This window comes from Lissotriton vulgaris, chromosome 3_1 (genome assembly GCF_964263255.1).
Source record: "Lissotriton vulgaris chromosome 3_1, aLisVul1.2, whole genome shotgun sequence".
Lineage (NCBI taxonomy): Eukaryota > Metazoa > Chordata > Amphibia > Caudata > Salamandridae > Lissotriton > Lissotriton vulgaris.
The window spans coordinates 758,970,770-758,997,495 of NC_141689.1; positions in this window are offsets into that span (position 1 = coordinate 758,970,770).

Genomic DNA, 26,726 nt, shown 5'->3' on the forward strand with positions numbered 1-26,726 from the left:
AAGATAATTCTGTTTGTGATAATAGTCATTACTCTCTCCTTCTATCTGTATGTTAATTATGAGACAATGCTCTGTTCTCTTTGTACTCTTACTTAAACCTCATATATACCTGCTTAATGAAATGTTTAGAATGAAAAATGCCCACCTAGCAATGAATTAGGATATTGATACATTTATGAGAATAAATGTGCAAAATTTATTCTATTTTCCTACTAGATCATACGAATATCTTTAGTTCATGCTAAAAGAACCATCTGTTAAAGATTGCAGGGATCGCTGTTAGCCAGAGCAGAAAGCCATTTTGTACTTGGCAGCCATCCTAGTTAGCCATGTGCTTGCCATGTGCTTTCTCCCTCTTCCAGAGCCTTGCACATGCTCAGAATGGCCTACCTATCATAATGCACCTGCTCCTAGTATAGAACTGTCAGGCTATTCTTGCTGATGTAAGGAGAAATGTCTCTCCTCCCACTTTGTGGAGCAAGCACATTTTATTTACCCATATTAGGCAGTAAGCATGCTTACATGTGCCAGGACCTCCCCTTGGTTTTATGCTGACTAATGTAACCTATGCATATATAAATCCCCTGTTCTCTGTACTCCTTAGACTGGCTCCTACCGTATGATGCAATCTCCCTCATCTGAGGTTAATAAAAATGTTATTTTTATATTACAGCTTCTGTGCCAATCTCTTCTTTGTTGGTTTAAAAGGACCAGGTGTATCAGTGAACCCCTTCGGAGGTTTATAATTCTTCAGCCTACTGTTGAGAATCAACCACATAGTTTGGTTTGATCAGTTAAATGGAGACAAAACGTTTGTCTCGTCATCCGTAAGGGGTGGAAGAGGTGCAGTTCTGGTATCTTCAAGAGTCAGGACAGGAACATGCTCTTCTTGTCAATAATTATTTCCCTGACCGGATCCCAGATCTTCAGGACCCAGCCGGGTCTTGTAGCTACAACCTTCACTTCACGAGTGATGGTGCGTTTTACCTGGACATTGCTTTGTTCATCCTAGAAGTCATTTAGGGGCCACATGCGTTAAGCTAAGGAATAGCGATTCCTTGATAGCAATTCTTAAGAAATCGCTATTAGGAAATTGCTATTCCTTATGCATGTAGGTTTCGCTAAAATATTAGTGATTCCTATACATTCGTTGACTGTGAATCGCAAACTGCGATTCGCAATTAAGGAATGCCTTCCCATTCAACTTTAAGTTGATGGTAATTTGTTAATCTTATTTGCGAAAATCAATTTGAGAATGCATATTGCATCGGAATTAGAGATTCGCAATTTACGATTCCCTAACTGCATTCGCAAAATAGGTAATCTCAGAAATTGCTATTACCTGTTTTGTGAATACCTTTGGGTTTGATGCATTGCAAATAGCATTTTACCAGTCGCAAATGGGTCGATTCTACAAATCGGCCCTTTTGCGACCGGTAAAATTCATGATGCATGTACCCCTTATTTCCTGCAAAACAGTTGAACTTTCAATGTTGTTAAATGGTGTTTTTCCTGCGACTGTGCCAACAATATTGAGGTCTGTGACCTACATTCTTACGCCAAAAAGGACTTCATATGGAGTACGACTACCCACGCATGTCATTGGCATGTTGTTAAGTGCCCTTTGGACTTCATATAGGTGATGGGCACTAATGTGATATGAGCTTTGTACCCTTGCAGTTAAAGACTACTTGAAGTCACGTTTTTTCCTCTGGACCAACGAATTTCCCCCAAGATTATAGGGGGAGCAGTACTGCAAGTTCACACCCACATTTCCAATGGCTCCTTTGTAAGCCTGAGAGCTAAACGCCGGACCCAGGTCAGAATGTAGTCTACCAATTATGTATGTCCTGCATGTCTTTTATAATATTTTGAGCATCACCCGACCACCTTAGCCATACTCACAGTAATCTAGAGCATGAATCCACTACCAGCAAGCTATATTTGCAAGTACCATCTGATTGAAAGAGACCACAGTGATCCAAATATACGCAAGTCAAAGACTTGTTTGAAATCAATAAAGGTGTTTGTGGTGGATGTGCTACAGTGAAACCCTTCATCTTCTGGCAGAGATCACAGTTGAGGACAAAGTTTGTGGTCCATTTAGTAAGACCAAGTCACCAATAGTGATGCTTCAGTAATGAAACTGTAGCAGTAATGCCTGAATGTGCTAATCCTAGACCTGTATGTGCAGCTAGTATTAACGCCAATCTACGAACAGTGTTTGCTATAACACTATCCCCCACTCCTGAAATCTCAACATTTTGTGCATCTAACTTGTAGGAGTACTGGAGTGGAATGCCTTTTGGCAGGTGTGTGTTGTTGCTTGAAGCATTGACAGTCACCTTGATGTCTGTGTCTATTCTCATACTAGAAGGAGTGATTGTAGCAATAGAAGCAGCACGTACTGCTGCCTTACTGGCTTTATTAACCATTGAATTCCCTGCAATGTGAATGCCAACACATTGATGACTTAATGTGTGTATTACATGAGCCCGTGGCAAGCCCTCTTTTCAGTTTCCCACCTGTTACCAAAGGATCTTTTGCTTCATTGTCCAACCCATGGAATCTCAAAACCATTCTGGCCCAAGTAATAAATGTATTGATTATATGACTGGACACAGTAAGACAAATCACACACTATAAGTCTGGGGAATCAATGATCCATAATTTGTATTACAAGTATAAGGGCCTTGGGTTCTGCCAGCTGCATTGTACAGTCCCCTAGATACTGTATGTTTGTTTTTTCCAGGATGGAACTTGCTAAAGATTTGGCATTAGGAATGCTTGCTTTGGTGACCACCTCTAAGGTTGGTACCGGGGTAACGACAATTATGTGTTTTCCTTGGGCTAATGTTCTCAGTATAGCAGTCTGTGCTGCTGTAAGTATTTTTCCAGGCGATGCAAAACATGTACAAAGTTAATTTGTATTCAATGAGTACTGTATCACCTTCGTTAAATGTGATGTATGCCTACCCGGGGTATGTATTGTCCACCGACTACGCAGATCACCAGGTTGGTCATGTTTACATGTGTGTTTACATGTTTGGAAGTTATCATGTCAGCCTGTACGGAACTTGAAATGTTTGTATGTTCCTATGTCCAATGTGTGCTTGAAAAGTCTGTTGTGATAATATCGTAGAACGGTTTTACCCGTAATCCAAAATATATGTTCCGCCAAAATTTAAAAATCCTAAAATGGATTGTAGTCTTTTCAGAGTTGTTGGAAGTTGAAGCAATGCAACTTTCTCTTTAAAAAAAATGGGTTGCCAGGCTTTTGCCTGCACTTGAAAATTCATATCCTGAAAATTGAACATTGAGATGGGCAATTTTTGATTTTTTAAAATTACATTGGTAGCCTAAGTGAGCAATCCCCAGTGGTCTATTCTGTCCAAATGTTCCATTAATTCATCGTCCTTTAGATGGATATCATCCACATATCCTCATCATCAAAATTTTCAAGTAACTCCGCTACTCCGGCTAAAAACTGCCCAGAGCTATTCTTATACCCTGAGGAAATTGATAAAATCGCCCCCTGCTAAACCTAGCGCTGAAAATGCTGTCAAATATCTGCTGCCAGGCACTAGAATTTTGCATAAAAATCCATTTGTGATATCTAGTGGTTATTTGTATTTTCTCCGCACAATGTTGTTCATTAGTGCAGGACTGTGTGCATTTTTTACTGCGAATGTGTGAGTAGATGTGTTTAAATACCTGTACTCTAAAACTAGATGGTCTGAACTCTCAAGTTTAATTTTGGGAAACAAGTGAATATTTATTGATGATGTGCAATTTTCTATTATCCCTTGTTATTCAAGTTCTAGTATTTCCCTAACGTGTTTGTTGGCTTAATGTTTTATTGGGTATTGCCTCTGGTGTTGAGAAGTTGATTTAAATGGGATTTCATAATGAGGTGACTCATCATCCCACCCAACATGATCTTGGTATGATGCAAGAGCTAGTGCTAATATCCACTCTTTGGTGTAAGAATGTTTGACGTATTCTGGAATGAGGTTGAAAATTGCGAGTAAAATTACTATTTCCTCATTTGAGCATTCCATCACGAACTCAGGTCGGCAGTCTTTTTCAGCCAGGAGAATATCATAACCATGATAACCATACGTCAAGTTCTCCCAAAACAGAGCCTTGCTGTTTTTGGTTATGTCCCCCTCCAATTGGAGTGTAATTTTGTATAAACGATAGGGACTACTTACCCTAGTATGAGGTGTTTTCACTGTGGTATGCTCACTCAGCGGTGCCGCTACCATGTAATCCATCAGGTTCTGGTGAGCTATTGAGCTATTGTGACTTCTTTTCTCAATGGTTTCCTGCTGAGGAGACCCACCCTGTATTGTATTGTATTGTAAGGGGTGCTTGTAGAGCGCACTGACACCATGGGTTTCCTGGCGCTGGTTGGAAGTAGAGGGGATAGAAAGACTAACCAGATTGAGGAAAAAGCCAAGTTTTTAAAGACTTACGAAAGAGGGTCAAAGAGTTAGAGGTTTTGAGAGAAAGGGAAAAAGAGTTCCAGAGCTTGGGGACCCTGTGTCTTTGCTTGTCTTTATTTTTTGTTTATTATCCCACTTCATCTTTGTCGAAGAATCTGGTGCTTGTTTAGGGTTATCCTTTTCAGAATTACTCTTAAATTGGGGTTTTTCAGATCTGGCTCCTGAATTATCTCTTCTTAAGGTGTCCTAGATTTCATAAATAATTTTTGGTTATTCCGGCTCGTGTCATGCTGAAGTGAAATCCATGAAGCTTTGGTGTATGGCTAATGCAGCTGCCTCCCCTTTTATGTTACTTAACATAATGGTGGATTCTGCTGCAAAATTGCCCATCAATTTCATCCCTAAGTCCAGGGCAGGTGCTGCACAGTACACATTCATAAGCTGGTTCAATACATCAGGTAATCAGCCAGTGAAGGGATACCATGTCTTCTGGTATAAACAGCAGCAAAAACTGTACACCAAGTGGTGCAGTCTTCCACTGGGGGAGCAATCTGTATTCTGTGTTTTTCCAGCGGGCCCATGTGGGGAAAAACTGCTTCAAGCTGGCTTGTTTTTTGTTCTATCCAGAACAGAACTTGCTCCTGACTGGTGGGATTCTTTTCCATAATGACATTCAGTGTTTGTAGGCTGATACCCATAGTAGCCAAATGTGGTTGAGGAGGCTAAGCAGTCCGCCCAGGGCTAACTGTAAGTGTTCGCATTTTGAACTGTGTGAAATTTCTGTATGTTTTCACTAAATCTCTGTATGGTGTATGCATTTCTGCTACAGATAAATTGGCAGCATCAGGATGCTATGTGTATGCAGCTAAGACTAGCAATGTCGTTCCTTCTTTCCTGAGTGGCTTGAATCTCATATTTTCTTTTGCGATTGGGGGGCACTTTAAACCAATTATTATGCTCTGGGTAAGAAAGAGGAATTTCTAGTTCTTCATATGGTGTGTATTCCTCTGGTGTTTCATTCTCAATGTAGGTATGACACATTTATGTATGATCATATGCAATTGGAATTGTAACCCAGGGTACTTCTATCTTGAATGCCTTGTTGCCTCAACCACAAAGGTAATGTTTCCACCCATAGCTGGGAGATCATAGTGTAATAGTTTCATAGTAACTGCATGTCTGAGGTTCTCTGATATGTTCAATTCTCCTTCTTTTCTGTTCTCAAACATTGGTAGAAATGTTTTGAAGAAAAGGAAATCAGTGAATACATTTATGGAGATGACTAAGCACAACATGGGAATTGTATCCTACAAGCTTAAATAACCTACAGCAATACAAAAGGTATACCTACTCAGCTGAGGTAGATTTCCCTACCACCATGGATTTTTTCTGTTTTGTAGCTGAGTGGGAGTCTCTGAGAAGGCACAATTGAACTACTTAGGTGGGCCCTAAAATAAAAACCCAACCAATGCTGGTGGTGCCACTAATATGTAGGACCTGTGTGTTTGTGGACAACATAAACTTTGGATGAGGTACATAGAATGATTGCATGCAACACCGTCGTATGTGTTGGTCATAAGAGACCAGCTAGCTCACAGTGCCACCATAAGCCCCCCTAACCCAAACAAGGAGCAAATGATTTCTGGCAACCGCTGAACATGAAAACATGACAATGCTGACCCCTCAGGGATCGTGGTAACATATCGGACCCCTTTGGTCAGTCACTCATGTACTCTTGTCCTCAGAGAAATATGCAGAGAATACTCAGTGGGATGTTTTCAATATATGTATTGAACCAATGTTATTCTCGTATAGAATACAGGTGCTGTGATAACCAGAGACAGAAGCAGATACAAGTGATTACAAGCACTAAAAGGTAAAATAGCAGATGCAGTTCTATCATAGTAATAATACAGTGTATATATCAGGTGTACTCCTAATATGCAATTCCTACACTATGTATGTCCAGAGTGTGTGTAGATGTAGAGCCAAGAATCCGCCCATGGGATGATCCAACCCCACTACCTGGTGGGAAAGAAAGTAGGACCTTAATTTGACCACAAACTGAACACCCCTCACGAAGATGTTCGGCAGTTGTTTGGTGAAGCTTCAGCATGCAGGACCTTTCTATGTCAGTGGAATTGTCTTCTCTGCTAACCCCTTTCAATGTGTCTTTATTTTAAGGGTGGGCGTAGTTCGCAAAGTAGTGCTACGCGAAGCTACGCGAAGTGCACTTCCCACTACGCGAATTTCACTAGTGCACTACGCGAGCTGCGTAGTAGCATGTTTGCACTGTGTAAGATGCGTTTTCAATGATTGCACAGTGCGGACAAGCATCCGACACTGTGCAATCATTGAAAATGCCATCTTGAACAGGGCAAGCTGTAGTTTTCTGCTGCTCAAGTAGATTTTTACTCGAGCGGCAGCTTTCTCAACGCGAACTGGTAGTTTCTCATCTCGAGCGGTCGCGAGCTTGCGCAACCACTCTGACCTCACCGTGTTGAGAATCTCGCCGGGATGTCATTTTGCTTGCTCGCTGTCGTGAACATGACGTTGAGGACTGCGAACAAGCAAAAAAAAGACCGCTGCACTATGCTATGCTGCACTATGCGTGTTCGCACTGTGCTACATGCAGCTCGCGTAGTGCGAAGTTGCGCAAACTTCGCAAACTACGCGAGTGTAGCGTAGTGCTTAGCCCAGGGTTACTTTAAGGCCTCTTACTCGGTGTTAAAGGCATCATGATAATGTTGCACAAAGGCAGGTGTATAAGCAAAACAGTTTCAGAGACATAAATCCACCATTGTAACATACGCAAATATATGCAAAAGGACACAGCAATATTGTTATTGTGCAGAAAAGAGTACAATGTAAGAAATTGTGCAGCATTGCTATATGGGCCTAACTCTGGCATATAACACCACATTCCACTCAGACCGGGGCCCTGCTTTCGCCTTCAAGGATTAAAGGGATACTCTGGCTACCCTGTGTGTAGACCTACATTATTCTTCCCCATATCGGTCTCAGGGCGATTCTGTTGTAGAAAGGATGAACTATGACTTAAAACAGTTCTTAACAGCTAGAGCATTAGGTACAGGGTGTGGTTGGATCTACAACCAATATGTCATACAACAAGCACGTAATAATATCCCTGAAAGATCTCTGGGTCGCCAGATCCCATACGAGGTCTTCTTTGGCATCAAAATGTATGTTTGAGACCCTGGCAGTACAGACATTGTGATAGCAGCCACTCCCTTTGACATAGGTGATCGTTGTGCTATCTTACAAGATTTACATAACTGCTGTGATTGCCAATCCAATAAGCAGTTGTAGATGTCTGCCTCTGTGGGAATTAAGGAGAAGCCAATAACTTCCAGCTGGATAGCACAATTTGGAGATCTTGTTTATGAAAGGATTGCGGTAAAGAAGAAGTTTGGCCTATCATACCTAGCACCAGTGCCAGTCCTTTTGCAACTGCTTTCTTGTTCTAAAGACTCCTCTTGCTAAAATACAGGAAATTCCTCTGCAGCTTGTGAGCACCGCCAAAGATGCTTCCCCCTAGCTGGAGGGGGAATGGAGAATGAACTTCAGTTAATTCCCAATACTACTACAACTTATAACCACACAACTAAAGTGAGTACTGTACTCACTACTGTGTGTACTGCAGTTTCTGTCATTTCTAAAGAACCTCCTTTATTGGATTCTCCAGATCTTGTATGGTTCCTGTGACACCAGTTTTTCAACAAACTGCTTCTGGTTATTACGTAGGATCACATGATTTTATTTCGGACAATTCCTCAGTTTTAGACACTACGCCTGCACCAGTCTGTGTTTTCTTTCCATGGCTGAAACACACTTATCTAGTTGCACTTTGGATATATGTTTGGATAACACTTTCTATGTTTTTTGTATTCATTTGTAATGGATTTGGAACTGTTTTCTTCTTCCTAATAAATGGACATTACCTTCCTGAATGCTCTACCAGAGAACTGGTTGTTGAAGTGTTGATGCTGCATTCTTCTTTGCATGAGCTAGAAATAGACTTGTCCCTTGTGGACATCTCAGCTGTTCTAGTAACTGATGGAATTGTTTAGGATAAAGTGCCTTGTGATATCTTCAGCCCTACAGAAATACTGCAGATTCCTATGTTTTTTGTGTTTTAATGAGTGATGTAATTATACCTAGGATACATTCTGTTGATTGGGATGTCCAAACTATAAGCACCTTGCTCTCAGAGCTGTATACTGTTTTTGAATCAGAGGATCTGTACCTGAATTCTGCTAGTTATGGTGGAATGATCTATTACCATCATCATGGACATTACTACTTATGTTGAGCTAGTGCTCAATGCACACTTTTAAATTATATACAGTGGGAACATTGGCTTATTCCCTCACAAGAGAGTACTAAAACATATAGGGATACATTTACATATTTTTCTGGATATAATACATCAGAAACAAAATCCTAATATTTCAAACTTGTCCTTACATTTCCAACAAAATATATGCTTACCCAAACTAATCTGATATATATAGACCGTTTGTTTCCAACTAGCCGTGAACATGTTGAATTTTGAAAGAGAGAATTGACATGAAATCAATTTGGGGTACCAAACCTTGGCAAGTTCAGTGGATGGACAACTTGTTCCAAGCCTGTTCAGTTCCAACAGAAATGGTGTTTCTGAACGATACAGTTCAGCACACTACATGTCCAGGACTGGCCCAAGGTTCAAGGTTCAAAGACACTTTATTCGGATAATGTTGTATCCATAAAAGCACAACAAAGAAATTAAAGATATACAGATAAGAGAGTTATAATAACATCCATTAGCAGCATACAATATACAGTAATCTTTCAAATTCATGCAAAAATTCATAAATAAATAATGTTAAAGCTCAAAGATTAGACATCATCTGACGTGTTCGAACAGCAATTCTCACAAAAGTGCCTATGCGAAAAACCAGCTCTTCCTCATCCAAGAAAAGCAAACTCAAATTAACATTTTACAAACTGATGGATGTGAACTTTCTAAAATACTAGGTTAAAAGCCACTTAATGTACTTTAAATGATATTTTTAAAAAAAGCAAAAAGTGCAATATAGATTGACCACTGTGACCATCTCACAGGCAGGATAGGTGATCAAGGTCAGTGTGGTGACCAAGGGGAAAACATAAGGCAAATGTAATAGTACCTACCCTTAAGCTGAACAAAAGGCTCCTCTCCCAATGACTCATAGACAGACTGAGGTACTTAGCCAGTGGGTGTACTGGGTGTTCAATGGCCATATAGCTATTGACAAGAGATTTTTGGATTCCTTTTCTATCCTTTCCGCTCTATATAGCAAATAGAGCTCACTCCTAAGCTCGTTTTTATTCATGGTTAGTGCTGTGCCAGGATTTGTGAAGATACTTCCCTTATTAACGCTGCTTAGGCTCTGATACATCCCTGACAACCAAGGGATATCCTTCCCTTTCTCGCATCCTATACAATCACTGATGATCTCTCTCGTAAGGGATGCAGCCGGGTTTTTCCAAATAACTAGAAGAGGGCGGGGTGGGCCCGAATAAAATCTACAATAAAATGTAGGTTAAGTTCCCGATGGCAAGTATGTTGAGGTGTGGAGATTGGGATGCCTAGTAGCTTCCTGTAAAATCTGTTCTCTTCCTGTTGAATGCAGGAACTCTTAGCAATACCCCAAACCTCAGCACCATACGTGGCTGTTACCACACATTGAGATTTTTAAAAAAACTAAATAGCTAAAGTGGCACCTATTTTCTTTGGACGTGGAAGACTGAGAATCCAGTTGGTGGCCTTTGAGAACTTGTTCCTGGAGTGAGCCATGTGCTCAGTCCAGGAGCCATTCACAGCAAAGACCACTCCAAGATATGGAAAGAAGCTAGTGCTCCTTAGCTTCTGATTACCCACAGATATAAAACTGAGTTGTTATTTCCTAGGACCACAAGACATTATAAAAGACTTTTTAAAATTGGTATATAAGTACAAACTGTCCATATAGTTAACAAGCGTGCGTAAGGATTTCGGAGTGCGGCCCATAAGGACCGCATCATCCGCATAGAGTAGTACAGGGAGTGTATTTCCAATCATTTTTGGGACGTCTCAGGTCAATAGTTATAGTGTTTTATTTAGTCCATTATTGTAGATGATAAAAAGGAGGGGGGACAGAAAACAGCCCTGTCTGATCCCCCTGCCTACCTTAACGGCATCAGTGGCCTCACCCCGCAGCCTATCCTGACACAGGTTTTAAGGTCTTTACTAAGGTGCGCCAAGAAGTGCACCAGGGGCTCATCCAATCCATAGGCTAAAATGATAGACTAGAGCTTTGACCTATTGACAAGGTCAAAAGCAGAGGTCAAATCTATAAAGGCCAGATAGATTGGTGAGGCCTGCGCAATGGTGTATTTGACTATAAACAGATGAAGATTTAGGCATTTTTCGTTGGTGCCAACCTTACTTTCAAAACCCAATTGACAGAGATCTAAAATACTATTTTCCTCAGACCGCTCTAGTATCTTGTATATATGACTCTACCCAAGATTTTTAAGTTACTGTCAATTAGGGAGATGGGCCTATAAGAATTTGGTTGGGAATGAACTCCCCTTTTAAATATCGGGGCAATATTTCTTGTGGACCAAGAACTGGGCTATCGAGCATGCTTCAGATTGTTAAAAGCATTTAAAAGAAGAGGCGCCCAAAAGTCTAGTTTGCATCTGATTAGATCAATAGGCAGCCCATCTGGGCCAGGGGCTTTGTTGCCCACACTCTGTTGGATCGCTTCTTCCAGCTCGGATAACGATAGGGGCCCTGGCTCATAGTAGTCCACCTCTTGTGCGGGAGCTTCATATGTTTTTGTGAAGTAATTTTCCCAAGACTCACTCGCAATGGTACAGCTAATGAGAGTGAGAAGCTGCACCATGGATCGCAGATGCCTCACAGCTGACCATAATGTATTGCTCTTTTTGATGTTAGTGGCTATTACTAGTGCCTCCCAGTGATTTTTTTCAATTTCCCCTTACCGGTTAGAGATTGCCATTTTATACTTCAGCCTAGCCAATTGCACTTCAAGATTACACCTTGGATTAGATGATAGGGCTCTCGTAGTTGTTTACTTGTCTCAGAGCACTCATGATCGAACCATCTGGGACCGTGTTTCACAAGGGAAATGGGTTTTGACAAAATGGTTTAATAGCTAGGCAAAGTTTAATAAAATCTTGGACAGCTTCAGGTAATGGGTCTTGGGCTTATAGGCATGAATTTATGAGCTGCATGGTATTCTTTACCACTGTCAGGAATAGATTGTTATTATCAATGCCCTTCAATATCAATCTCAAATTATCCATAGAGGGCGTTAAGTTCCTGGCCCCACATTGAGAGGAAAACATGGGCCGGGGAGCTAGTCTCTACCCTATTTTGATTGGGTTATGGTCCCTTTGACTCGTGGCGATAACGTCTGCTTACAATAAATGGTCTGCGAGAAGGGGAGATATAAAGACAAAATCTATAGTAAAAGAACGCCCCCTTCCTCTAAATGTTGGCACAGGATTACTATTTGCATGTGTTGCACCCACGATGTCCATGACGTTGGTGAAGTTATGCATACTCAGAAACATAGCCAACTCTACGCCCCCCGCAGGTGGAGCTAGGATTATAAGACCCTGAGCTATGTGGTATGTCTGTTCATTTCACATTGAAGTCACCCCCCAAAAGGATACCAGTAATTGTAGATGATTCTGGCTGGGAGTCAAGATGGGAAATAAAATAAAAGAGCTTAATAAAATTCCCATTGGGGATAGAGTTAAAATCATTGTTATAAAAATTGATCAGAAAAAAAGAGACTCTTCTTTTATACAGTAAAATTGTATACAGAAATTGTCCAGGACTGGCAAAAAATAAAGACATGAATGCCCCTAATATACCTTTCATTGCCCAATTTAACAACATCTCAAAAGTTACACTGAATACATCTCAATAGTATGGTGCAGAATGGTACATTTAAATCCACAATTTCAGGTCCCCATGGGTGTTGATTGTGGCCAATGGGCACAAAGGTTTGTTATGCACATTTTTTTAAAATTCTGCACCAGGGTTTAAGGCAAGCAGACCCACCCCTGTTATTCCCACTTTTAGCATTTAGATATTGTCACTAGCTACTCAGTGGTGAAACTGTGCCAAAAATGGTTGGAACATTTTACAGTGTCTGCAGTAAAACAACATCTTTCTCTCTTTTCAGAAGACCTGAACCTATCAGACTTTCTACCGGTTACTAAGTCTCCAAATTCAAAAAGCTTTATTTATGCCACCTATAATGAACATTGGAACTTATCACAAGTGGAAGCTGCTGAGCGTTTAATACAAATTGATCAAGATAATTTGAATAAAGTGCTTTCTCTTGTTGATAATAGTATTAGTGTGTTGTCTTCTTGCATTTATAACTCAAACAACATTGGGTTGTCTCTTATGGATATTATCCACAGTGATATGTCTTCATCGTACTATGAGCAAAGTCAGCTTAGATCTATCATGCAATTTAGCTGGACACTGCAGGTACTCAAAAGTTGTTGTGTGTCATGGCGCTACCTTAATTTGACACCGCTGTTTTTGTGGTTTTGTCTTTCAGTCTGACATGCGAAGAACAGCTCAAGGCCAAAAAAGATGCCACATACACAATGTTACATCTCGAGACGTTAGAACAACTACCATTCACAATAGGAGAGACACCATGCGCAATGTGGCTGATACAAGCTGTAACATCTTTGCCAGTTTCATCATTCCAGGTTAAAGTTGCATGAAACATTCCACATTGGGTAGATATGAAGCCCTATTAGGGAGCTTTATTCATGAGTTACATTGATTCCCATTTTTTTATCAATGTGAGCGGGCCAAGAAAGAGGTCTATATTACTGGAAAGGAATGTGAATCTTCTGTCGGTCACTCATTTATCTGTAAACACGCTACCATTCATGACACATGTAATGATTCAGTAGCAAAGTTTGGGTCACACGAATCCTGCATTTTATCTGTTGTCGTCTGCCCGATTGGATGCATTCGTGTTTAGGGCATCCCTTCCTAATCCCGAATCGCAGTGGTATGTAGCAATGTTTTTTTACCAAAATATGTCGCAAAACATTCACAATTTACCACCTACTTCAAGTAGGTGGTAACCCATTCACAAACGAGAAGGGGTCCCCAAAGGATCCCTTCCCCTTGTGAATGTTGGTAAAAAAACAAATTTAAGAGGAAGCAGTGGTCCCACAGACCACTGCCTGCTCTTGAGAAACGAAAAGAAAACTTAATTTTTCTTTTTTAAATGCAACCCATTTTCCTTTAAGGAAAACAGGCTGCATTTTAAAAAACATTATTATTTTATTTAAAAGCAATCACAGACATGGTGATCTGCTGACCTCCGATTTTAGTGATTCCTTATGGGTCACAACCTCCTACATTTATCTGAATGAGGCAGGGCAATTTGTGACCCATTAGCAAATGCTAAATGAGTTACATTCAAACAGAAATTATCCAACAAAATACAGTCCTTGCTTAATATCAATCTGCCCTCACACTTTGGCGAGCTAGTGCACCGAACATCCAATGTTTCCAACACTGCCGGAATTGCACTCTTTTTAAAAATAATCGGAACTAGCTTGACCAGTTCCTTCCAACACATTTTTAGAGAAATGCCGGCATTTATTTATTCATTATTTTCCAGCATGTTCGGAGGCATACACTTGTTGATATTACTAATTTGTGGCATTTTTATATGATTTTTTTCTACTGCCCAATGGACGTTCTTTTTCAAAGCACATTGGTAATGGAACTACCACTTGTCCAGATGTGCAGTGAGCACATAATGCAACACTTTGTAGTCCCTTTGCTCAAGAAACTGACCATGACTGGTCACTGTCATACCCACCCGCCTAGTTTACCTGTGTACAGCCTGTGTTTCATTGCCTATGGTGCCCCTTTAAATGGGAAATGGATATCTGCTTGGCTCTGCAATAGCTTGTTGCTGTGGACATGAACCTGTTGATGAGTTCAGTAAGGACCCATTTTTGGAGTTGGGTCATGAACAACATTGCCGCTCCTTCAAGATGCATGGTTTGAGCCCCTACCCCCGGGGAGATGAGTGCTTCGGCACATAAAACACAGAACACTAGCTCTAATAGCATGCATGCGGGTTCCCTAGCTACTTCCTCAGCATTGTCTAATAACGAGAATCATATCTGCTCTATGGAGCTTTAAATCTGGGCTATAGCTGAATCATTGTCGGCGGAGATTAGATCCATTCTGTATTTACTAACAATTGATCTTGTGATCTTGTGGTAGAAATCTTGTGTGTATCGCACTCACCTTAAATTTAACCACTTTTTCTAAATTGTCATGTATTGTTTTTCATTTTGATTATAATTATATTGTATAACATATTGCATTGAACTTCTTTAGCTTGTGCTTTTGTTTTATTATTTAGTTAGTTGCTAAATTACTTTCCCTACAAAGGAGGGGGTGTAGTAGTTCCTCTTCTTTGCCCATTGTGGTTATCCCTTGGTTACATAGGTTAACAGATTTAGCTGGCTTTGCTTTGCTTTGTGGAGACACACATAATACATGTGTTTTTGTGGCATGCTATTATTTTAGCACACTATGCATATTATTTATTATTCTGTGACTTTTTCTGGAATTTAGTCTGAACATTTCACAAAAGGTTGAACAACATAGGTACTGTTTTTCTTGTGCCCAGTCAGTAACATTTCTTAACGTTTCTAGATATATTATAGTAGCACAGCTGCAGGTTTTCTAACACAACTGTTTCCATAATAAAATTGTTTCAACCTCTTGGAGGTAAGAGGGCAGAATTCCAAAAGAGGGATCAGTCGTGGAACTGAGGCAGCAGCTTTACATAAACTAAGTTTACACCGATGATGCGGACCACTTAACTTCACACACCGGGTATGGCGTTCAGTGTTAATCTCAGAGATCACTAACAAATACTTGTGCCCACGTAGTGAGGGTATGCTAAGAGAGATTAATTGCCATGATCGGGCTGGTCATAGCCTACAGTATGTTAACATAGTTAATTACATATCTTTGTTGTATTTGTTTGCTAATCGCAGCAAACCTGACCACTAGACCACGATAGTTTCAATAAGTATATTGTAAACTTCCTACCTGTCTTTCATCTGTTTTATACGGAGTACATGAGTGAGAATGAAAGGGGATGATCTGTGTCCATGGTTTACTTGGGGACTAGAGGTTCATGTTCTAGGTTTGCCAAACTCACCTGTTACTCTGGAGGATTAGGATTTCAGTTGAGGCACTGCGAGCTAGTTGGATTTGGGCCCACAGTTACTGGGGTAGTAGTGAGACTCAGTACCTACATTCTGACATGCTGTTCTCCCAAAGCACAGTTCTGTTTCCAAACTGAATCCCTGCAATAGCTGGCCCTTCCTGCACAAAAACAATCCTGCATGCAACACAGGCACCCTTGCCCCATGGGTGCCTGCTTTATCCGGGGCTGCCAAAATGGCCCCAGCACAGGGGAAATATAGGAATTCCCCATATTGACTTAAATACTACACAGTCCTGTCCTTTCCTTATCAAGAAGTGCAGCAAGATGACATGCTGTGCTGCGACACAAGTTCATAAATCTACCCCTAAATATCTTCAGTTGTAAAATCACTCGTTTAATAGGGCTCATATGTTTATGCATCTTTTTAACTACTTTTGCGAGAAATCCATTTGGTATTAAAAAAAAATCTCAGGTTCTAGCTATTAAAAGACAGGCAGCAGCCCACAGCATTTATTAGTTTTGTTCGATGCTTAATAAACAGGAAATGAAAATGAGTAATGCCTGATGTTATATTGTGTTGGAGACAACACTGAATGTCGTTTATGAAGTAATTGAGCTCGTTTGTTTATAGCAATACAATTTATTGGCATTCATCAGATCAAGAGTCAGTTAAGCATGAACAAAAATCATAAGTAGTAGGACTTTTAAAATCCAAAAATGAAATTTAAAAAATCGATTTTTAATAAGGTTATAGTTGGTAAAAAATAACCATAAATTCTCTTCGGTATCTTGCTTTTTCAAACTTCAGAAGAATGTTTGTAAAAGATGCTGGGCAACTGAGGATGATCACAAAGTATAGATTTCTTCTTTTAAAACAGTTAATTTTACACCAGCCGTGAAGAGGTTAGCCAAGATCTTTACTCCGGATCCTTAGTCTTGAATAGCACATCCTCACATACAGTTTACTAAACAAATTCAAAAATTGTCCAAATTGAGTTTACATTTTGTTAGGCCTTTTAGCCAATATGCTTCACTAAAATAGCCTCCAGCCTTAGAGAACGTATCCACTTTTAAGAATTAGTACATGCAAATATTAGTATGCTCTTCTACGTTTCTTTTTATTCCAAACGAAGCAGGACATTTTCTAAAAAAGGAAATTCAGATTCAGAGATGTTGTGAGTGGAACAAATGCAGCAACCTAGGGAGAATGATCCTCTCAAACATATTTTTATATTAAAAATAATGAAAGGTCTAGATATCTTCATTTATCAATGAGCTTCATCTGACCTGGCAAAGCTACATCATTTCATCGAAAAGAAATAGTAGATTTCATGCAGAAGGTGTCCAGTGATGTCAAGCTGACTATCCTAGAATCAAATGACTGCATCTATACCACTTATATGATGTGAGTCCAGGTGTGATTTAGTTTTTACCCTCAGCTTTCCTGACTATAGATGAATTAATAAAAGGGGGGCCATTGATGTGAGTAGTGCATACCGCCACGCTATGCTATGGTATACACCGTACTGCAAATCGAGCACCTAGAGTAAAGTGCAGTTTGAATTACTCTGATCAATTTTAAAAGCTAGGGTTCCATGTAAATTGCTTAGAAGAATGCCGGTGGGGGGGATTTTGGCTAGTTCTGTATTTTACTAATATCTGAGAAGAACTGTTGCCATCTATATAAACTCTAGCTTTAGGGAAGGTATGTTATAATTGTGCAAGGTTGAAGCATTCAGAGTGAAGGCCCATGGGCCGCATCAGCACCCATAAACACTGCCACAAGATCCAAATGAATACCTTCGCTGCATCCATTTATATATTTGTTATCATATTTGGAAGAGTTTCAGGGCAGTCAATCATGCTCATTTTAAGATTAGTGTGGAATGCGGTCTTCTTATCTACAATAAATACATGTTGAATATGCGAGGAGAGGTTTTCTACTGCACTTATTTGAGGGGTTTAAAAAGGATCCCATGGGCAGCTTTTACTAATTTTATACAGCACCAAATCAGGTGTCAGCATCTGTTGAATAGTTGGCAGCCGCAATCGAAGTCACAAACCATTAATGCAAGGCATTCGTTTATACAGGAAAAGACACATCACTTTCATGTCCTCGCCTCTTCTATTTAAAGACAATTGCAAACAGCACTTAGTGAACTGAAAAGACATTTCAGACTTGCAAAGTACCTTTACTAAATGCAAGTCCTTGCTTTGCAATTGCTAAACTTTGTTTTGTCAATAACAGTCTTTGTGACAACAAAATCATTTTTGTAAATCAAAACCTTATTACTTAGCGGCTTTACTTAAGGTATTTCTTGTTGAAATCCCTGACTGAATTATAAATATAGTTCAGCCATTTTAAATGAAATGACTAAAGGGTAGTTTAGTAGGTGAAGAAGGTGTTTGGGAGAGTTGGGTTGTACACCATAATGGAGGACAGCAATGATTCCTGCTGAGATTGTGCATTAAATCCCATTGCGGGTGAAAAGATGCATCTGGGATCTAGGGGGCATATTATCTAGGGTTGGCGATAGTTATCGCTGGAATATCTCTCCATGCTAGCTCTATATTACCAACGCTCAGCGCTATGGCGATAAATATTCCAGCGATAGCAGGCAAATAGCCAAACATCGCCTAAAAGACAGCGATGTCCCTCCCAAAATGGCGATGAACTTGGTGATAAGGCCTTGTGGCCTTAACCCCATAATCCACCTCCCATGTTAGGTATTCCGAACAAAGGAATTTAGCAGACGTTAAATTCCTGCATGAGGCCAAAGGTCGCAGGATTGTTAGCATCGCTACCCCTCCTTGCTAATATCGCGAAGCTGCCTTCCCAATATGTTCCCATGTTGTTTCTTTCAGCCCCGCCTACTTTGCATCTCATTATCGATGCGTAGAGAGTGGTGACAGAAACGGGAAATAAATCAAGGACACACGTGCTAGTGTGTCCTTGTTTATAATGTGATAGAATTATCGCCGCTTTTGGGCTGAAAACGGCCCCTAAAGCGGCGATAATTCTCTTGATAATATGCCCCTAGATCCGCTGTTAGGATCAGAGGGTTGTTTCTATTTTACTGAGAATCTCCATGAATTCTGTATTGAGTTCAAGGGTATTTTTTCATAAGAAACTAAAGCAGTGACGTTTCATCATGAATCACCATAGAAGCAAGTCAGAAGATATTTATGTTGAAGCTTTTCCTCTTTTGCCCAGCAAGGGCTTTATAACATATGCTCTTTGGTAATATCAGAATATTGTATGTACCGATATTACTAACATAAGTAAAATTTGGACATAAGATTTAGACTTATAATAAACAGTTAAAGATTGGCGAAAAATCAGTGTTGACATGAATCAAATTCCTATTGGTTCCAACCTTTATCCGACTCAATTTTATTTGTTTACAGAATATACCTAACTTCAGAAAGAAATAATCAGTCGGTTAAATATTGTTCTGCTCAATCCATGAGATGTGAACTGAAACACTGAATTAATAACTAATGGGAATGTTATAGGCTAAATGTTTCCTGCATTTTTCCTGGATATTTTACCTTGCTACTTAGTCTATGAAATGGCAGTCAGAATCCTCTAGGGGGACAAGGTTGCAGGCTGTATCTGGGGACGTTCTCTTGTAGCTGGATAGCAATTGGAAAAGGCCCTGATGAAAACATTGTGTTGCCCATTTTCTTTTTGCGGGTTGCTCCCGGTAAAGATTTCAACATTTAGACGTATTCCCTTTTTCTAAACTCAGAATCGTTCAACAATATGAGGTTTATTTATTTATTTGTATTTATTTAGATAGTTGTATGAAGCACAAACATTACTCATCAGAATCAGAGTAATGTACAACACATCCTGTTAAATATCATAAACATAGGATAAACTTCATATAATATAACACAGCACCCATTATGTAGGCATAATAACATGTGCTTGCTGATATAATTGAGTCTATCAGAGCAGGAGCCCTGCTGGTGGGGAGAGATTAGTCCACACATCTTAATTTAGGAATCTGTTTTGAAAAATCCTTTTGACTTCTTCCTTGAAGTTGGCTGTCAAAGGGTTTGACCTGATAACCGAAGGTAGGGAGTTCCATATTCTCAGTGCAGATCAAGAGAAGATGCAGGCACAGGTCCATTTTTTTCTGAATCTGGGAGGTCCCAGCTGGAGGCTCTGTAAGGAACAACCTTTCCCTGATATGAGTGTATTTCTGAGATTCCTAGGTGAATGATGGTGCAGGCCTTTGTATGTAAGGCAAGCTGTTTTCAATTGGATCGTGGCTTATACTGGGAGCCAATGTCGAGAATTAAAATAGGTAATGATGTGGTACAAACACCTCTTTCCTGTTATTAATCTTGCTGCAGTATTAAGTATTAAGTGTTGCCTTCAGTGGTAGAGTGTGTGCCTCTGTTAGGCCAGGTAAGGTTGCAGTTCCATAGTATAGCCTTGACACTACCAGGGATTGTACTGAGATTTTAAAGTTTTTGTAGGTCCGAAAGATTTCACCTTAATAAGGTGGCTCAGCTGGTGAAATACAGTGCGAGTGGATACGCTTATGTGTACGTGCATATCCAGGTTTCTATCTAGAGTTATTCCGGGGGATTTTGTAGACTCAGCAGTGATGGGTGGTTTGTTGAGGTCATTTAGGTGGATTATTCAATCTTGTATTGGTGTGGATAGTGAGGAGGGGTGAGGAGTAGGAATTCTGTTTTCAAAGCGTTCAGTTTGAGGTGATTTTTTGACAGCCATGTTTGGGTTTCCCCAAGAATGTAATTAAGTCTTGTGATGTCATTACTTGATGAAATGATTAGGCATAGCTATGTGCATCTGTGTACATTTGTCACGCTAGGTTTGCCTGTTTGAACATCTCCATCAGCTGTTTCATGTATCAATTGAAAAGTTTGTGGAATACCAGGGATCCTTCATCTACTCCCATTTTGATTGGTTACAAATTTAACATTGAGTTTCTCAGTTTGATATGCTGCAAGCAATTGCAGAGAAAATAGTTGAACCACATGAGTACATTACTTAGAGCTTCATTCTGTGTTCTGGAAGCTCCATAGGGCATTCATGATTGATTGTGTCTAACACAGAGGATAGGTCAAGAAGAATGAGAAGACTGGATTCATTTAGGCCTGATATTCTGAGGTCTTCATCCACGATGTGTAGTATGGCCGGTTCCATGATGTGCCTTGCCCATAAGCCCGATTTGAAGCCTAGTAGATTGAATTGTTCAACATGTTGACATAATTGGGGTGGAATCATTTTACCAACATTTTCGTTAGTATAGGGGATGTTAAATACTGTCCGAAAACTATTTTGAGCTGTTAGATTGGCATCATGCTTTTTCAAGAGAGGCACCACTTGGGCTAACTTAAAGCAGCCTGGTATGATGCCTTGTGTTAGTGATGCATTCATGATTTGTCAGATGAGGGAGACAAGTTGGCTTTGATCCTTTATGATTACAGGAGGTAGAGGATTACTGAAATGTGATGTTGGCTTCATCAACACTATGCTCATGCGAATCTCATCTTGATGGTGGGATTTTAATTCCTTCTCTGTTATATGTATTGTTAATGGCTGAATTCTCCATGTGCTCATGTTGAGTGTGGATGTTTGGAAACCATGCTGTTATGTTGTTGATATTGATGAATCTGTCAATTTTTAAAATACTCTCTTCAAAGAAGGATGCAAAAGTTTCAAATTTCTCTGTGAAAGTGTTCTGATTATTTTTTTTAAACAGATACAGTAGTGAGATACGAGCTACATCACATTACATTACAGGTTCCCAGAAGGTCTAGATACCCTTCGCAATGGCATTAAGCACTACAGCAGGCACTCGTTCAAAACATTACATAAATCAACATACTATTGTAAAACAATTGCAACTGGCAAGCCATCCCTGTCACAGTTAGTCTAGATCGCTGCTCAAATAATATAGAAGCATAGCTGCACTTGTTTGTGAAACCCATAGGATCTGTGTCCAAATGTGATTAGTGTTATAAAGTAAAAGTTACATGGAAGGACAGTCCAAATATAGACATTATGTTCGAACCAAGAGACAATAGGGGGATATTAGGGTCAAAAGAGGGGAAATAGAAGGGAAGTGATGCACTGAAAGATATGCACAATGTTTTGGATTTCTTTCAGTGTATGAACAGGGGGTGCAAAAATACATCTGCATGCACTCCCATGCACAGAGGAGACAGGGGGCCCTGTGCGGGCCCTCTTGGTTTCCTCATCATCACCCTTTTCACGGTGGACACACCACCAGGAAAAGGAGGGCAGTGAGGAAACTCGTAATGTGCTCAGCTGTGCTGCTGAGGCACTACCAGCGTATTACCTTCTCAGACCACTGGGCCACTGCCATGGATTCAAGGATCCTGTAGGTAGCAGCGGTCTAGTGGTGGTCCAACTGCCATACTCCCATGGACCTCAACACTCGTAATCAGGCGCTAAGTCTTCTTCTCTCTTCATTTAGGTTCTGGTTGAGCCAGTGGTAGGCACATTTGTACTTTTTGTCCCTTGAGGTCGAGTGGGATTACTACCTCCATTATCTCAGTCATATTCTGATTGTAGTGGTCAGTTAGACGTTGAACACTCAGCAGATCACTTGGGGTGAGAGATTGCTGTAACCAGATGAGGCCAGCATTTTTCTGTTCAGATTTCTGATGTCTCTGGACCATTTGTGGAGTTTGATCCCCTGGCCTCTTGATTTTTCTGTTTGTGCAGTGATGTGGAATAACATTTGGTGATGGTTTGACTAGTCCATTGAGTTAATGGAGTCTAAGTTTCGGATTCCCCTGTTTGATATGGATAGGTCTAGTGTGTCAACTCTGTCATGCATTAGCTTTGTCCCGCATTGCGTGGGGGAAGGCGGTGCTTTAAAGCGTGGTATCAGCGCCTCCCCCTGCAGCAGCTGTCTCCACTCTGGGTGGGGCGGTGGTACGGTGCACCCTGGGATCAGAAGTCCCACCAGGGTGTTGGCGCACGATTTGCAGCGTCCCTTGGGTATAGGTAGAGCAGATTTGCCAGCAGTTTTAGGCAGGGAAAGTTAGGTGAAGGGCCCCGCGCTGCTGATGAGGGTTAGGAACCCGAAACCGGTCCCAGGATGCCTGTTTCCGGTCCAGGGAAGACATGGCTTGGCAGTTCGGGCTGGACTGTTCCCATGAGGCACAGGGTCAGATTGATTTACATATGGCCATGTCTGAACTGGGGTGGCAAAGTGAGCTAAAGAATGGTGATGGATTAAACCCAGATCAGTTGACTGGGGGTGAGTGTTTGATTTGCTCAAAAGCTCCTTCCATCATCCCCTTTTGTATCGCTTTGTTCGCCCTAAGTTGGCAGGGTATGCTCAGACATGAGTCCCTTGCTCACTTTGCCACTGGATTCAAGATAGCCTGGGTGAGGAGGGTTATGAACCCGAAACCGGTCCCAGGATGCTTGTTTCCGGTCCAAGGAAGACATGGCTTGGCAGTTTGGGCTGGACTGTTCCCATGAGGCACAGGGTCGGACTGATTTGCATATGACCATGTCTGAACTGGGGTGGCGGAGTGGGCTAAAGAATGGTGATGGATTATACCCAGATCAGTAGACTGGGGGTGAGTGTTTCATTTGCTCAAAAGCTCCGTCCATCATCCCCTTTTGTATCGCGTGGGGGAAGCCGGCGCTTTATAGCGCGGTGTCAGCGCCTCCCCCTGCAGCAGCTGTCTCCACTCTGGGTGGGGTGGTGGTATGTTGCACCCTGGGATCAGAAGTCCCACCAGGGTGTTGGTGCACGATTTGCGCATCCCTCGGGTACAGGTAGAGCAGATTTGCCAGCCGTTTTAGGCAGGGAAAGTTAAGTGAAAGGCCCCTTCAAAAACCCATGCAGTCACTAACACACCAACAGACAGTCAGAGATTCACACAGTTTAGTCACTAAACCATGCATTTTTAGCATATGTTTAACCACTTACTTATAGAGTCAGACACGCACCTAGTAAAACATCCATTCAGACACTTATACACCCACTCAGACACTTATACACCCACTCATTCTTCAATATGCCTTTCCCTATATATATTAAACATATTTAAACTTTACAGAAATACACAGTCACTGGATGATGAGTCATTTGAGATGTCATCAGTGATGTCACTGATCATGTCATGAGTGATGTATTATGTGATGTCATCAGCGGTCGCTAGTAGGTAGTTATAGTTAGGACCTAGTTTCCATAGGAAATCCGCAACATTCTATTCGGAATAACTTTGGCGCCGGTCGACGAATCTTCGCGAAATTCTCCAAGAAAATGCCCTGCTCCACTCCGCTCCATCTCTGAAAGTTTGGGGTAATTCGTGAAGCGGGGGCCGAGAAAAAAGGGGGTCCCAAAACGAGTTTTCCCCATGCAATTTTCCATAGGACATTTAAGATGGGCTACAGCCCAAACTGCTGACACCAAATTTGGCAAAAAGGTAGAGTTTGGTTCGCAGATTATGATTTTTGTTAAATGGTGTAAATCTGTTCAGTAGTTCCTGAGAAAATCAAAAGTAAAATCATAGATATATCTAGAGATGAAGTACCGTACTCTGTACCTTCCCGAGCACAAGCTTTATGCTAATTGGCTGTCAACACTCCAAACCAGGAAGTGTTGGCAGCCATCTTGTGCCTCGGTAGAACTGAGGCACAAGAAAGCAGCGAAAGAACTGTAAAAAACACGCAAAGGGGGCAGGGTAGAAACACCCTGACCCCTAGGCCTGCTCAGGGGGTCCCACAAGGACACCCCAAGGCCCCAAATTATTATTTTTTTAAATCGCGAGTACGCCTACCCTGTGATAAAAAAAAACCCTGTCCGATTTTTTTTTAATTAGCCCCCGGGGGGACCAAATCCCGGGGGCTTTATGAAAAAAAGTGTGGGGGTGGCCCCAATACCACTACACTACCCCGGGGCAAAGTAAGTATGATAGCGGGGGGGAATCGGCCCCCCAAGCCCCGGGGACTGCCACTCCCAAGGCTTTATTATTAAGTATGCGGGGGGCTCATGGCCCCCGCAGGCCCGGGGACCGCCACCCCGGGGCTTAATTTTTAATAAATAAAAAAAAAACCTGGGTGGGGGCTCTAGTCCCCCCTAGCTCCAGGGACCGCCACCTCCTGGGGCTTTTAACAGGTGGGAGGGGGGCCACGAGGCCCCCATCCTGGAGCCCTTGATGGCCCTGGGGATCGCCACCCCCCAGGGCCTGCTCCTGCAGTGTCCCTGGGTGCCTACCCCCCGGACACTGGTGTTTGCTATGGTAGGGCAGGAGCCTCGCGACTCCCTCCCTCCCATAATAAACTGCTTTGGTTTTTGAAAAGAGAGCAGGTTTAAAAAATCAAAGTGGATTGCTTTTCTGCATGGGGAGCAGCATGTTAGCTGCTCCCCATGCAGAAAAGCAATGCTGGCTCCCGCAGGATGCGGAGAAACTACAGGGACCGTGGGGGGCTTGGGGACCCCCCCCACGTCCCCCAATGAGGAGGGCCAGGCACTGAAGGATGGGGTCCCTGGGTCCAGAAGTGGCCCGGGAGGGGTGCCACGCGCCCCCCCCTCTACTATTAAAAAAAACAGATTGACAGGCCCCGGGGGATGGGGTCCCCTGGGCCTTAAGGGGGCATAGAAGGGGGGCTATGTAGCCCCTCCACAAAAATAATAGAGAAGTTGGCCATGCCCCGGGGGATGGGGTCCCTGGGCCAGAATTGGCCATGGGAGGGGGGCCACGCGGCCCCCTTCCCGTAAAACAAATGAATAAAAAAAAAGAATTGGGGCAGATCCTGGGGGATGGGGTCCCCAGGGCCAAAAAAAAGGAAAAAAGGCTGCTTTATTAAAAGTAAAGAAGAAAGGAAAAAAACGGTATAGGGAGGAGGCCAGGTCCCCTCCCTGCACCTCTCTGCAAACGCGCCCCCTTGCGAGTTTGCAGAGGGGGTACTAAGTCCCCTTGCATACTGGGAGTCCCTGGGGGCCAACTAGCCCACAAGAAGCCTCCAGGATGGGCTAGGGGGCTGCGTTGCAAGAGAGGTGTAAAAAGGGGCATGGCCTCCTTACACCATTCTGCAATGCAGCCCCCTGGCGCATACTGGAGGTTCCTGGTGGGCTAGTTGGCCCCCAGGGACCCCCAGTATTCAAGGGAAATTAGTTTCCCCCTCCGCAAACGCGCCAGGGGGCTGTGTTGCAGAGAGGTGTAAAAAGGGTCGTGGCCTCATTACACCTCTCTGCAATGCAGCCCCTGGCACATACTGGAGGTTCCTGGTGGGCTAGATGGTCCCCAGGGACCCCCAGTATGCAAGGGGAATTGGTTCCCCCTATGCAAACGTGCCAGGGGGCTGTGTTGCAGAGAGGTGTAAAAAGGGGCATGGCCTCATTACACCTCTCTGCAACGCAGCCCACTGGCCCATACTGGAGGTTCATGGTGGGCTTGTTGCCCCCAGGGACCCCCAGTATGCAAGGGGAATTAGTTCCCCCTCTGCAAACGCGCCAGGGGGCTGTGTTGCAGAGAGGTGTAATGAGGCCATGCCCTTTTTTACACCTCTCTGCAACGCAACCTCCTGGCGCATACTGGAGGTTCCTGGTGGGCCAGTTGGCCACCATGGAACCCAGGTATGCAAGGGGACTTAATCCCCCAACTTAGAATGCGTTACGGGGCGTGTTTGCACAGTGGTGAAGCAGGGCTTGAGGTGATATGTGTGCAAACATGCCCTGTGGCGCGTTTTAAGTTGGGGAATTAATTCCTCTTCAATCCAGAGGTCCCCTAGGTGCCAACTAGTCCAACAGGTACCTCTAGTAAGCACCACGGAGCTGGGTTGCAGAGTTTTGTAAAAAAAAGGGGGCATGCCCTTTGAACACCTCTCTGCAACACAGCTCCCTGGCGCACACTGGGGGTACCTGGTGGGCTAGTTGGCTCACAGGAGACCTCAGGATTGAAGAGGAATTAATTCCCCAACCTAAAATGCACCACAGGGCGT